Source organism: Fukomys damarensis, unplaced genomic scaffold (genome assembly GCF_012274545.1).
Source record: "Fukomys damarensis isolate Sample0158 unplaced genomic scaffold, DMR_v1.0_HiC HiC_scaffold_24, whole genome shotgun sequence".
NCBI lineage: Eukaryota > Metazoa > Chordata > Mammalia > Rodentia > Bathyergidae > Fukomys > Fukomys damarensis.
Window position 1 is genome coordinate 3,547,928 of NW_022900936.1, and position 14,518 is coordinate 3,562,445.

The 14,518-nt window shown below is 57.1% G+C and overlaps 1 long non-coding RNA gene across 2 annotated transcripts; it reads left to right on the plus strand.

The window, feature by feature from the left end:
• The first annotated feature begins 7 nt into the window (after positions 1 to 7).
• Positions 8 to 12,027, plus strand: LOC104870739. 2 transcript variants are annotated; one of them, XR_004514221.1, is made up of 5 exons: positions 8 to 3,587; positions 5,539 to 5,613; positions 6,539 to 8,237; positions 9,668 to 9,792; positions 10,939 to 12,027. It is a non-coding gene; the product is annotated as an uncharacterized LOC104870739 (long non-coding RNA). The 2 variants fall into 2 exon arrangements; XR_782583.2 differs by lacking the exons at positions 9,668 to 9,792; positions 10,939 to 12,027 and having other exon boundaries at positions 6,539 to 8,799.
• The last annotated feature ends 2,491 nt before the right edge of the window (positions 12,028 to 14,518 follow it).

Consider the following 14,518-nt stretch of genomic DNA (forward strand, 5'->3'; position numbering starts at 1 on the left):
TCTTGTGAATTCCCCGAACCCGGCCGGGCAGGCCCGGGGCGAGAGACGCGCGCTCGCCCGCTTCTCCTAAAAGGAGTCCGGCAGCAGGGGCGCAGTCCGATTTCCGCAGTGCCCGTCCCCCCACGGTATCTCGTGGGCTTCCTTTCGCTGCACGACTGTGACAACGCCTTCAAAACCAGACCGAATCGCAGAAATGCCAGACTGCAGAGCAGCTCGCGTGCACAGGACGGCGGGACGTGTTCTCCAAGGCCTACAGCGGCTTGGGGCCTGCCTTCCAAAGTGGGAATGCCTGGATTTTATAATCGGTTTTAATGCCTTTCCGGCGTGTATGACGTGTTTGGCGAGTACGTAAGAAATAATCTTGCATTAGGCTCCCGCCTATGAAAAAGTTCTCCTCAAACCTACAGCTCTGTTGTCAGTGGTTTCTGTTTCACTAATTTCGAAGACTGTCAGTCCAAAAATTCTTGCGCCGTAAACATGTCTCCAGCTGTTTGGGAACTTGCAAGAATATCTTCATGTTTTGAGCTGTGTGGCTGCGAAATGAGAAGGGCCTTGGGCTTGAAGGTAATTGTGTCTTTTAAAGGCCCTTGAGTTTTAGGGTGCCTGGGATGCACTTGCTGCTTTGAGACAGGGACTCCCTAAGTCAATGAGTTGCACCGGCTGGGCTTGAACCGGCGATCCTCCTGCCTCAGCCTCCCAAAGTCTTGGGATTACAGGGTTGCACTAAAGAGGGCTTTGTGCCCTGTGGTGTCTCCAGTGTAAATGGAGCATCAGTAGAGACCTTCCTGTCTGCCGTCTAGCTGGTGACCCTTTACTACTTCCTTCTTTGGAACTGGTAGCTCAGGTGTCCTTGCCTGGCTTTCCTGCCTCCTGCCTCCCTTGTTGGCTCCTCCGCCCCTCCAGGTTTACGCTGAGCTTCCTGAGCCACACCGCCACAGGGAGTCACCCAGGAACCTGATCCTGGAGCCGGGCTCCACTGCGCTCTTCCTGAACCTCCAGGGATCAGCCTGTCACCAAGTTGTCTGCCCTACTCCTCCAGCTCCTCTGGTCGGCTCCCAGCCTCCAGTTGCCCCCTTTATTCTGGCTTTGCGGCTCAAGTGATCTTGGGGAAGAGTGAGAGGCCTCCTAACTTCCTCACAGAAGCTTTGCAGGCTGTCCTTGGCTCCTGAGGGAGCGTTCACCCTCATGAGGACCTGCAGCTGGGCCCACCACCCACTCTTCCGACTCACACACTCCGTGGCTGAAAGAGCCACGGAGATGGGCGTGGTGGTATACGCCTGTGATCCTAGCACTGGGAGGCTGAGGCAGGAGGCTCTCAGTTCAAGGCTAGTCTGGTCTACCTGGTGAGTTCAAGGCGGGTCTGCACTGCGGAGAGAGCCTGTCTCAAACAAGTGAATAAATGGAGTCGCTGACGTTTCAGCCCCTCTGGGCTTGACCCTCCCCCGGTGCTCCAAGCTTCCAGTGCGGCTTCTCTGTTGCCTCTTGCCCAGGTGCCCCTGGGCTCATCCTCCCAGAGCGTGCGGCCGCTGTGTGCCTCCTGCCTTCCTCGGCCTGGCACTGTGCAGTGAGCTGCTGAGGTGGAAGCGCAGGTGTTTCTGCACAGGGCAGCCCCGCCCGAGAAGGTTTGTTCATTCAGGACGCCTGGCTTTAGTCTGCTGCCGTGCACCCAGCAAGTTCCCAGCTCCGCCCCCGCCTGCGCCCTGCCTTCCCTTCCACCTCCCCTTCCCTCGCTCTGTCCTATTTGGGCGGCTGCTGTCTGCCCCGTTACCCAACTGTCGCCCGGTCCCATCCTCGCCAGCGCTGCTCTGATCCCCGCCCCCAACTCTGTTCGGTCTGTGCTGCTCAGTTTCACCTTTGACCCCCCCTCCACTTTTTGTGGTACCAGGGATTGAACTCGGGTCCTTCCGCTTGGGAGACAGGCTCCGGAACCACTGAGATAAATCCCCAGCCCCCCACTTTTGAGAAGCGTCTTGCTCTGTAATGTAAGCTGGCTTGAACTCGCTGTGTAGGCCAGCTGGCCTTGAACTTGTGGTGACCCTCTCGCCTCGGCCTCCCAGGTGCTGTGATCACCAAGCCCTGGATCTGACCCATTTTTACGGTTGGGATCAGCTTGCCCTGTGGCTGGGTGTGACCCTCCCATGGTTCCCAGAGACACCCAGCCGACACCCCAGAGCTGTATGCCCAGTGCTTCTGGGGATAGCTTTGCTCCACCCCAGGGCACCCCCCAGCTTCACCTCCTCTCTGCTTCCCGTCAGACTGTGGGGTGCGTTATTCCTCCAAGGACCCACTCAGGGCCGCTCCCTCTGAGGCTCAGCTGCACCCCAATCACGCCTGTGCTGCTCCTCTGGTTGCTTTAGGCCAAGGTCTCCCGGGTTCACGTGCCCTGTGGTACCAAGGCCGAGTAGCCAGGGCTCTAGCCCGTGGCTAGGGTGCGTCCTGGGCCAGCCGCCTCCGCTGACTCTGTTCCCTCAGGAACTGTGTTCTGCCGGCCTCCGACGCTGTGAGATTCCTCATACTGCGAACCTCTCCCTGCAGTGCTGGTGCTGAACAGAGCCTTCCTTTTCGGTGGAGGAGGTCGGTGTGGGGTTCCCAGCCAGCCTCCCTGGACGCCAGCGTTTCTCCAACTCTGCCCCAGACAGTCCCGAACACCTACCCAGAGATCTAAGTTGTCTGCCCTGAGCGTGACCCTTTCAGTATCCAGCCTGGGCCGATGGCGACCGCTTCACCACGCTTCAAACAGGAGTTTATTCGCTCGTGGTTGTGCAGGCCAGAAGTCTGGATCCACAGCACCGGGCTGAAGTGAAGAGGCTGGCAGGGCGGGGCTGCCTGGAGGCCCCAGGACTAAGCCAGCGCAGGCACTCGGGCGGCCTGGGTCTGCAGGGGCCTCTCGGCTGCTGTCGGACCAGGTGGTTCATGAAAGGAACAAAATGAGAAGGAGAAAACGCTTTCCGGACCTGCAGGAGCGGGGCTGTCACAGCGGCACCGTCTCCTGGCTGTCCCCGAGCCTGCTCGTTCCCTGGCCTCGCTGTCCGCCTGGTCCTTCTTAGCTCTGACCTCGGGCTCCTGCTTGGCTGTCGAGGCCTGGTTGCCCAGACTCCCCCTTGGGCCCAGGGCCTCTCCAGCTGCCTGCTGTCCTTGACTCTACTTGCCTGTCAGTGAGAGAGATGTGGTAAACGCCATGAGACCAAATGCTCGCTCGGGACTGTGAAGCAGAGGCAGGGAGGTCTCTCCCAGGGCCTCAGACAAGGAGAGGCTGAGGCCACCAGGACGATGCCAGGGCTTGGTCCTAGCAGGTCGTGCTCGGGCTTCCCCCAGTAACCCCTGTCCATGCAGTAGCCACAAACACGGGGTCCAGTGCCATCCCTGACGAAGGCAGCGACGACCCATCCCTGGGTGGGCAGAGGGAGCCGACAGTCGCCGCTCTGCGTGTGAGGCTGAGAGCGCAGCCCCTGGGAGATGGTGAGGACCGCAGAGCACATTCACGCCACGGACTTTTCCAGCCGGGCTTTGTGTCTGTCATGGCATTCAGGACCCCAGAGAGCACCTGCCCAGCCTGGACCCCCGCTCCCTGAGGCGCCGCAAACACAGTGAGTGGCTGGACGGGATGCTGACTGAGGGGTCTTTTGGTTTGGTTTTGGTCTTTGTTTTTCAGTCTCGGAGACTTTACCCCTTAGAGTTTCCCCCTTCCCTTGCGATGAGAGTCGACTTGTTGGTTTTGGTGCAGGATATTGCCGTTCACTTGAGAAGTGGGGTCATGGCGGTGCACACCTGTAATCCCAGCACTCGGGAGGCTGAGGCAGGAGGATGGATCACTGGGAGTTTGAGGCCAACCTGGGTTACGTAGTGAGTTCAAGGCCAGCCTGGACCACATAGCCAGACATAGTATCTAAAAACAAAACAAAATGAAAGAAAGCCGGGCGTGGTGACATGTAATCCCAGCACTCAGGAGGCTGAGGCAGGAGGATCGCTGTGAGTTCGAGACCAGCCTGGGCTACACAGTGAGTTCCAGGTCAGTCTCAGCTACATAGTGAGAGCCTGTCTCAAAAAACAAGCAAAAGAAAACCCACAAAATGAAAGAGGGTGAGAGAAGAAAGAAATATGAATGCACACTTAAATTTGATTTCAGATCACTAAATTATCTCCAAAACTTGATTTTTAGGCTTGACATGCAGAGGCTGAAGATTTAAGCACCTCAGTCTTTATCTTCAAATGTGTATTAGAACATGGATCTTAGGACCTCATCGGAGTTTGCCTGCCTGGAAAACAGGTCAAAGGCTGGAATCTGTGTTCTCTGGGGCACAGCCTCCCTTCCCTCTCTCCCTACTTGCCAGTGTGACCTGATTCCAGACTGTCTGCCCTCTGACAACTGTGAAATCGCTCCTTTTAGAAACAGGGGCCCTGGCATATTCCCCTGTTCTTCCGGGAAGGCTAACAATCAATAATGGCAGTGCTTCCGGCAGCGAGAAACCCAGAAGCGCCCTCTGGCACCACCTGGGAGGCTGAGGCAGGAGGATGTCAGCCTGAACTACATGAGAATTTGTCTCAAAAATAAGAACCAATTGTCTTGATGCCCTTTCTCCCCCTCTCCCTCCCTTCCTCCCTTCCTTTCTCCCCCCCTTCCCCTTCCACTTCCCTCCTCCCTTTTCCCTTCCTTCCTCCTCCTGAGCCCAGGGGAGGCCACCCTATAATTGCCACCATAAGATGGTGAAAGTTGTAATGCTCCTTTTCCTGGAACCCTGGGAGGGGAGGGGTTTTTGTCTTAACAGAGCTCTGATGAGCTGATTTCCAGCCCTGGGAGAGAGAAGGCAGGGCTGAATTTCAGAGGATTAGTATACTCATAAAATGGCAACAATGTTACCTTGCTGTGTAACTTCTGTGCTGCCCTGAGAGAGGAGTCCTTCTGCACCCCAGCTGCTGGCAGGAGGCTCCGGGAGTCCCTGGAGCCCTGAGGGCTGAGTGATGTCCTTCTGGGTGCCCTGGGTGCCGTGAGCTGACTGCGGGCTGGCAGCACCCAGGTGGCTTCAAGATGGGGCCGGTTCCAGGAGGGACCCCGCAGGCTTAGAGATCTGGCCTCCAGGGAGAGGGCGGCAGGTTCGCCACCGTGCCCAAGGAAGGAGCCTCCAGAAACCCCCACAGCACAGACTGGGGAGCTTCGGGTCCCCGAGAGGGAGGCGGCTGGGCCCTCCCCTGCCCCTTGCGCTAGGCGTCTCTTCCCCTGTGCTTTGTGACACCCGGACCATGAGCCTCGACCCCAAGCAGGTGTTTCCCTGGATTCTCTGGGCCTGTGGCATAAACCCTGAACTCGGGGTGGGGAGCCCTGGTGTACAGCCATTCACCAAGGAGAGGGGATGAGGTTGGCCCTGGAGTTGGGGGCAGAGGTGGGGCCAAGCCCTCCCCTGCGATCTGCTGCTGCCCCCAGGTGGATGGCGTCTGCAGGGTGCAGGATGCTGGCTCAGGCCACAGCGGAGCTTGCCTAGTGCTTGGGGGAAGTCGAGGAGAACAGGAAGAGAAAAGCGTCTGAGTTTGACCTTCCTGCAGGCACGCCTTCGTGATGACATCAGGAATCTTTCATGGCGCTTGCAAGGGAGAATAAATCTGAAGAGGAAATCAGAGGTCAGAGGGACACTGGGGCCTGCTCCCTCTTCCATCCTGCCACATGGCTCCCGTGATCTCACTTAGAAAATTTAGTTTTGTGTGTGTGTGTGTGTGTGCCTCGAACTCACTCTGTAGCCCAGGCTGGCCCTGAACTCCAGGGGACTCTCCTGCCTCAGCCTCCTGAGAGCTGGGATGACAGGCGTGCATCACCACTGCTGGCTTCTTCATTTAGTTTGTCTATATCCCGGGGCCTGTGAAACATAAATGTAGGGATGCGTCCTCACCCCAGGGTCACCTCCCAGCTTCTTGACATGGGGTATGGTTTCTTGGCACTCAGGGACACCCCACCTGACTTCTGCTGGGTTGCAGCTCTGACCGGAAGCCTGGCACAGTCTCCATTTCCTCCACAGCTCCTGCTCCCTATAAGTCAGGGGCTTCCCACGCCTTCTCTGGATGCCACCTGTGCAAGGGATCTCTCCCCTAGGGCGCGCTGACCCCAGCTTGCCTGTGCTCGGCCACAGTCAGGAGCCTGGTCAGGGCCCCGTGGGAGGCTGGACCAGCCTCACTGCCGCTGTTCTGTGGACACAGCTGGCTCTGCGTCCCTGTGGCCTAAGCAGCATGGCGTGGGCCCCAGTCACACCGTCCCCGCCCCGCCAGGCCCATCAGCAGCCACACCTTCCACACAGTGAGCCATTCACTGGCCAGCCGTACTGGATCCCAGCTGCAGCGCTGGGCCCTGAAGAAGAAACTTTCTGAGTAGGATTAGGGGCCTCTTAAAGGCCCAGAGGGTGCCCGTCCCCTTCACCAGATGAGGGCACAGCTGCACAGTCCCATCTGCGACCTGGCGGACTCTCCCCAGGGTCCCCTTCATCTCGGGCACGAAGCCTCCAAGCTGGGGAAAGCAGTGTGCGTGGCTTATCGGTACCGGACCTCTTTGTTACAGCAGCAACAATTGCCTGAGATGCGACAACCCTGAGGCTGCGTAGTTCCCAGCCAAGCGACCTTGAGCGCCACCTGGAAGGGCGTTGTGATGCCTGGAGAGGAGACCACCAGGCCCGCAGGCCCGTAGGAAGGGCCTAGCTGGGGTAAGCGGCTCCGTCTTGTTCCACCCTTTTTTCCTGTCTCCTGCCCGATGCGCAGCCACACCATGGAGGCGGCTGACCACGGACCAAGTCTCCAGTACCCTCCCCTCCCCTCCCCTTTCCGGTCTCTTCTCTCGAGGATTTTGTTTCAGAGACGAAAACTGCCGGTGAGAATGCTGAGAAAATGAGCGCAGCCCACGGCCCGCGCCACCCTCCTCTGACCCCGGCCTGGTGGGGTGAGCAAGGCGACCCTGTGGACACAGACGCTCCCCTATCCTGTGCTCGTGCAGTGCTGTCCGTGTCGCCGATGGGACCGGTGCCTTCCACGCGGGTGTGCTCGGTGGACACGGGGATGGCTCTCCTCCCTGCTCTTCGCCAGACGTCTTCTAGCTGTGCAGTGTAAACCCAGCTCTCCCTCACACTGCGGGATGGGCCAGAGTCCCTCCCATGGCTGAGGCCCGCACGGTGTTTTTAGCCTGTGTTCACACTGGCTCCTTCCTGTCTTTGGGCCTGAGGAGCGCTGTGAAATCTCTACTTTCCACCTGCTCTCTGCGCTCACCGCCCGGGAGCCCAGGACACAGTGCTCAGCTGTCCCTTGCGGTCTGAGACAGGTACAGGGAGATTCCTCCCAAAGTGCATGAACGCAGGTCCGCTCCAAGGGCAGAGAGAGTCCTTTGCATACTTGTCACAGCCCAGGCTCGAGTTCCTGTTTGCCCTGCCTGGAGGTCGGGATGACGAGGACACGGCCTCTGACAGAGCTCGAGTCACAGCATGGGCTTAGGGCTGGCAGCGGAACTGTCCCTGGTGTGAGGGAGGCCGCAGGTCTGGAGAGCACGGAGCTCCAAGGACTCGGCTCCAGTCACTCACTGCCGCTGAGGAGCCACCAGGCCCTGCATGTGTCCTCCACAGCCCCTCATGACTCGGCACCTCTGCAGCCACAGGTGCCCCCCAAGTCACAGAGCGTAAAGCATTCTCCTCTGTCCTCTAGCGTGGTCTCTGGCCTTTCCTCCCTGAATTGTACAACACAGGCAAGGGTTTCGCATTTTGGTGCCACCAGCCTGGAGGATCCACGTCTCCAGCTACATTTCCACAAGGACACCAACAGGACTAGTGTAACCACGTGCACCAGCGGCTCCTTTCCCTCAAGGAAGCAGAAGGTCAAGACCGTTCCTGAGCTCGTGTCAGGACGAGTGGTCCAAGACAGAGCCGCCAGCAGATATAAGACAAGGCACACTCCCTAAAACGGTCCGTGTGTTTAAGGAACACCAGAGCCCAGTTACATTAGCCTTCTCATCCCAGAGACACAATACAATACCCGCAATTTAAAGGTGGAGAGATTTCATTTGCTTGTGGATCAGTCCACGGTTGTGGGCCCAAGGCCATGCCAGGCAGCCTGCTCCACCCACCCCTGTTGATTGCAAAGACGATCAAGTTGAACTGCACCCTCCCAGGGTGCTGGCATTGCTGTCCCCAGGTGGGCGTTCCTGGGTCCCGAACAGAGGACTGGACAGGACACACAGAAAAGGCAGCGACAGGGAACATTACTGAAGTTGGAAAAGGGTGTGCTCTGCAGGGCACTAGAGGGCTGGTGAAGACCCAGGGTGGCCCCAGGATGTTTGAATTTTGTATCCCAAGTTCCCAGCCTATGTCTCTCTCATGCAAAAGCACTAGATGGTTGTCCTATCGAATGCTGTCTCTCAGCCTCACACCCTGTGTAACTGTCCCATCAAAAGCTCACTTGGCTTCCTGCCCTATGTAAATGAAGAATCAGGAAGTGTCTTTTGATTGGCTGTGCCCACATGCAAATGAAAGATGGAAAAGACCATCTTCTGATTGGCCCTGTGTATAGCACCAGATTCAAATGAAGAGTTGGAAATAGCCAGTTTCGGATTAGTCCCAAATAGCACCTTTCAAGGCACTAGTTCTGTGCAGTGATGATAGCCTCATGGTGTGGGGAGAGCGATACTCCCTCAGGGGAGGAGGAATGTGGTGTGGGAGCCCTGAAGGTGGTTCTTCTGTCCGTGGGGCTGGGCAGCACTGGAACCAGGCTGTTAGCTTGTGAAGCAGCCTTTTCTTCTCTTCCTTCTCCTCCTTCCTTCCTTCCTTCCTCCCTCCTTTCTTTTCTGAGACAGGGTCTTGCTGTGTAGCCCAGGCTGGCCTCAAACTCACGGTGATCCTCCTGCCTTAGCCTCCCGAGTGCTGGGATTACAGGCAGTGTGGCTCCCTTTGGAGCCCGGCCCCGTCTGTGGAGACTTCACGGCGGACTGCTGTCTCCCTGCCTCCAGCCTGAGAGGTCCCTGGGCTTCTACCCCCACCCCCGGGCTCCTGTGTCCCTGGTCCTAACCTGGCTCTCTGCTTCCTCCTGGCCGCCCCTCCAGGCTGCTCCTCTGCTCTCCTCTGGATCACAGTGCGTCCCCCTGGGTGTTCCCTATTCCGGCCTCTAACCGCCTGCCTCCACCCTCGGCACAGTGCTTGGGACTTTCTTGTGGCTCAGCTCACTGACGCTCTGGTGTTCACAGGGCCTCGGCGCTGCCTGTGTGTGTGAGCACATGCATGTGTGTGTTGGTCTGTGAGTCGCACACAGGGTGGCTCATCCCTCTGTCAGTGTTTCCCTCATTCTCTTGAGCCTGACGGTGCGTCGTGCTGGATGGGGGTCCCTTGAACCCCAGCAGGAGGACCTAGCAAGCCCTAAGTCCGTCTCAGTGGGCTTTGATCTAAGTGAAGTACATGTATTTATACACCATGGAGTACTACTCTGCCATGAAGAAGGAGAAACTGGAGTCCTGAAATAAATAGACCGACCGTAATGAAATAAATCAGACGCACAGTTTAAATATTGTGTGGTTTCTCATATATGAAAAACCCAAAGAATAAATAATGAACAAAGGAGAAGATAAGTCATAGGAAGCAGGGAGATAGAACTTTTGCAAATGGAATGGGAACCAAGACAGGGTGGGAAAAAGCTGAGATGTGCTCTGTACCTACACCAGGTCCCCGGGAGCACTGTGATCCCTGTGCACTGTGGATGTGCTTCTGCCCTGTTGTGCCGGGCTGCCACAGCCCCCAAAGCCACAGGCCAACGGACCCTGAAGAGAAATCCGCAACTGGGAGCCAGGTAAAAACTTTTCTCCTTTTAAATTCACCCTACCAGGAAACTGTCACAGGAGCAGGAAGCTGACTAACACCCTCCTGATACATGGCCTGAAACATACCAAGAAGAGTTCCATGCAGAACTTCATCTTGTTAGGGGACACCCCAAGCCTGACCTGGACTCCCAAAGTCTCCAGAGGGGGCCAGCAGCCAGTGACTTTGGGCGCCTGTACCGGGGCCGTCTCCATGGCTGCCTACGCTTAAACCAGGCCGGGTGGGGAATGGGGATCAGACTTTAAAATTCATCTTTAATACAATAAGGCTGGATTTAGGCAACTACTCACACATGCTTTATTTGAAGGACAGTGGATTCTTGAAGGGCAGTGTTTATTCAAAACCGGTCTCCGTGAAAAAGGAAAAAATTTGGTTTCCCAGAGGCTGTGCTGGGGAGGGAAGAATTCCAGGAAACCAAATTGGGTTTAAGCATCTCCAGTCCAAAGAGGCAGGGAGATGAGTTCAGGGCCGGGGTGTGTGTGTGGGGGGGCACGTGTGCTGGTGCCCAAGGGTGGATTTCTCACCACTTGGCCACTGGGGGACAGGGATGCCAGGGCCTGTGGATTCCTGGGAAGGAGAGGTGGTGTCATATTGGGATATGAGACCTTGGGGAATGCGCTTGGCCGAGAGGAACTCATTTTAAGGTTCTGAAGTCATAGCTCGAGCACTGTGCCTGTCTCCACCGGCTCTGCCTGGCTCCAGCTTTATCTGGGTCACACAGCGGAGCGGCTGTGAGAGACAGGTGTGAGGTCCATCCAGCTATGCCAAGCACAGGTTTGCAGCCAGCAGCGGCCACCCTGGCCCGGCGGTTGCCCCTGGATAATCCATGACAATTTTCTCACCTGCTTTGCACAGGGTGACAGGGAAGCAGCCGATTTCCCTCTTTCTCACGGGACAGCAGACGGGTTGGTGGTCTGACCTCCTGCCTGCAGGGATCCAAGTGGCTACATGGGGTCGGCGACCCTTTGCACAGGCCAGGCCAGGAGGAGCAGAGAATGGCAGGAATTTGCACTGAAACCTGTGTCTCTGACTTTCCCTTCGTTGCTCCCTGGGCAAAACATCCTCAAGTAAAACTTCTGTCCTTATTGCTGATCCTTTCTTCTCTTCCCCCCTCTAGCAATCGCCCCTGAAACCAATTTTTCTCAAACATCGGAGGGCACAGGGATGACCCGGAGGGATCAAGACCTCGGGTCCTGACCCAGCAGTGCCTCTTGCCGCCTGCCAGGTGAGCCTGCTGTCCTGGCTGGATGTGCTGGAGGAGCCAGGTGTCTGCATTGGCTCACGCTGTGCTCCCAGGTGCCAGAGCCATGTCTCCACAGCCTCTGCGGTCAGCAAGGAGCCACAGCCTCCCAGGCCTGGTGACACAGGATGTGGAAATGCCCCAAGATCACATTCATGAGATGCTAGGCAGTCGTTTGTTATTTAAAGGCTTGAAATCTCCAAATCTCTTGGAGGACTCAGTGGGCAAATCTACAAAGCAAGCCTGAGGTGCTGACGGCCGCAAGCAGCCCCTCCTGGGAGCAGGTGGAGGTGGCGACTGCGTCCAGGTGTGCTCTGCATGAGGAGACATCACCCCGGCACCTGCGTCCGCATGGCTGAGAAGGCGGAGCCAGGGCTCCAGTCCAGAACCTGGTTTTAGAGGCTGCTTTTGTGTTAAAGGGCAGATTTCTGGCCTCACTTCTCTGGGTGAAAATTTGGTAACAAGTTTTGTCCCGACTCGGAAGGAGCAAAGACTTGCCACTGAATGCAGGGTGCGAGATGCCGGGTTTCCACTCGATCAGCCCATCCTTCCCACTGAATGATAATTCTTTGTCCTGGTGATGTCGGTCACCCCTCAAAGTCCTTTTGTGGCGTGACTTTATCTCTCAGGGCCTGTGCCTTGCAGATAAGGGTGCAGAGAGGCGGCCACAGGCTTGATGGCTCTCGGCCACACAGCTCGGGCCCTGAGCCGGGAACAGGGTCAAGAACACAGCACCCTGACTAGCTTTCTGGCTGCCTCCGACATCTCTCACCCCTGGAGGCCAGCTGTGAACCACAAGCAAAGCTTGCTTCTCGTGTGAGACAAAATGAAAAATATAAAGGAAACAAAAAGCAGTAGTATTTATTACACCTGCAGTCAAAAGCAGAAATGTCAGGTGTCTACGGATTGGTGGGACAGACTGGAAAAGTAAGTCCCCACTGACTGGGTCGCACGTTTCATTTTTCCACTTGGGGATTTGCCCTGGGGGTCTCCCCGCTGCATGTGCTTAGATAGTGAAGGTGACCTGAGTCAGGAGCTGTGTACTTGACAGGAAGGAGAAGCATCAAGAGGGTTAGTAAAGCACGCCTGAGTGTGTCTGTGTGGTGTTTCCAGAGGTGATTGGCTCCAGCGATGATTGGCGTGCAGGCCAGCAAACCAAGACAGAGACCCGTCCTGATTGTGGGGGCACCGTCCTAAAGGCTTGCCGTTGGCTAGTGAGGGCCTTTGCCATTTAGGCGCTTTTCTCAGGGTCCACCCTTTGTCCCCTCAGGGCCTTGTACATGTCCAGCCTTCGTGAGCCATTCCAGCTCCTTGGGTTGACAAATACCCCTGCAGCCAGGCGACTCATTACCGCATGTGAGCGCTTGCTGACCGCTCTCCCCTGCTCATTTCTGGATTTCTCCCAAATAATGCGTGCTGCGACCAGCACTGCAGTCACTTTGGTCCTTTCTGGGCAGCTGTCCCCGAGGTGGGCACAAAGCCCACTCTGACCTGCCTCTGTGCCCCGCCATGTACTTCTTCTGGTGGGTGTCAGTCAGGGTCCCAGGAAGACCTGCCTCTGGCTTCTGTTAGCCCATTGGAGGAGAGCTTGGAGCGGGCGGGCCCAGATGGGCAGAGGGGCGTGGCCTTGCCCACGTCCTGCGTGAGCCATGTCCCCAATGTGGTAGGTTGGGGGAGAGGAGCAGAGACCTGTGTGTGGTGGGGGAAGGGCAAGGAGGACCCCCGAGAGCCACAGTGACACTGGCTAGCAGGGTGGCCTCGGGCCAGGAGCCCAGCCCAGATGTCACTGGAGCAGCAAGTCAAGTCAGGGCACCCGGGCCCTTGTCCTCCCCAGGCTCTGGGTTCCGGGTGCAGGTGGCAAGAGGGGCTCATTCCTCGGACCCTCGGGCAGGAGGGCAAAGCCACAGGCAGTGCCCGCTGGGTCTTCACCTGTGGCCAGGGCAGTGGAGCAGACTTGGTGATGGGTGGTGAGGCCCCGAGAGGAAGGGATCGGGGGGACCAGGGAGGAGCCTCACACTCCAGTCCTCTTCTCCTTCCTCCCTTGCTTTCTTCATCCCTCTTCCCTTTTTCTCTCCCCTTCTGTTTCCTCCCAGAAAGGGCCCTCCATTTCCAAGAGGAAACACTGTAAAGCCCATTTTGTTTCATAAAAACTGAATTATTTTGCATGGGGCAGCCCAAGGTTTCAGGTCCAGAAGATCCCAGAAGGCACCCTGGACGCATCCTCCGGCCACCGTGGACACGGCGGTCGATGGTGGTCGCGTGGTTACGGCCGGTCCGAGCCCTGAGGCGTGGCACAGTGGGCCAGGCAGGCGTGGCGGATCCCGGCTGCAGCCAGGTGCGCTCCTTCTGCTTCCTGATGACCGGCTGGCTGATGCCAGGAGGGGCCTAACCCGAAGTCAGGGCAGCCATTGTTTCAAGGGCCCACTCTGGTCCTGCAGCCCTCCCTCCCGCTTACAACCCTTGGACAATCTTCGGGGGCCTCTGGAAACATTCCTGTTGGTACCAGCAACCGGAGGGGTCCCGTGCACCCACCAACAGCACCAGCAGGAGCCCCTTCCACTCCCCCCTGCTTCTCTTCACACACTCTGTGGAGGCACCTGCACCAGGCAGGTGCACAGGCTTGGCCGAGTCTGTCCTCCCCAGACCCAGCAGCCCCATGGGTCACGGCCGCATCCTCTTTTTCCTTTTTGGGTGGAAAGCATTCTTTCTCCACGACTCCAGCAGCCAGTGAGACATTCCAGAGTGCTCTCTGCGTTTGGGCTTCCTTGTCTGTCTGCCTGTTATTTATACAAGCCCGACCGCAGAGCGCACTGGGTAAACATTACCCATTTACTGCGCAAACACCAGCACCAGGCCGGGCTCTCACGAACCTGGCACAGCACGATGGACTCTTTCTTTGCACACTTTGAGGCTTTTGGAATGGCTCTGTTTTCCTAACATCACTGCAAATGTATTTCTTAACCAAAACCTCCTAACCTTTGGAAAGTGGAAGAGAACGTACTTGTCCAGAAGGAAAGGTCACGGCATAAGCTCGAATAACAATCCTCCGGCACAGCTGAGAGCCTCCTGCAGGGCCTGGTCTCCCTCCTGGGCTCTGTCCCACTAGAGGTGTCTGCATCCCATCACCTTGGTGACGGACGTCTACTTTCGGAGCCAGGATTTCCCCAGTCTCCTGACTCCCCAGAAAGTCTCTAGGTAGTGTCAGCCCTGTGCCCTGGTTCTCTCAAAGCCGGCTAAGTCAAAGTGGGCCAGACAGGCAAGGGGAAAAAACTGCTTGGTTTTTGAGTGAGTCATTGTCATCTTTACATCTTTGCATTGTCATCTTTCTCAGTCAATGGCTTGTAAAGTGGTCAGCTCTAGGTGGACCCACCACCCTGTTAAGAATTTTTCTTGGGTGGGGTGGCACATGCTTGTGATCCAAGCATTTGGGAGGCTGAGGCGGGAGGATCACTACAAG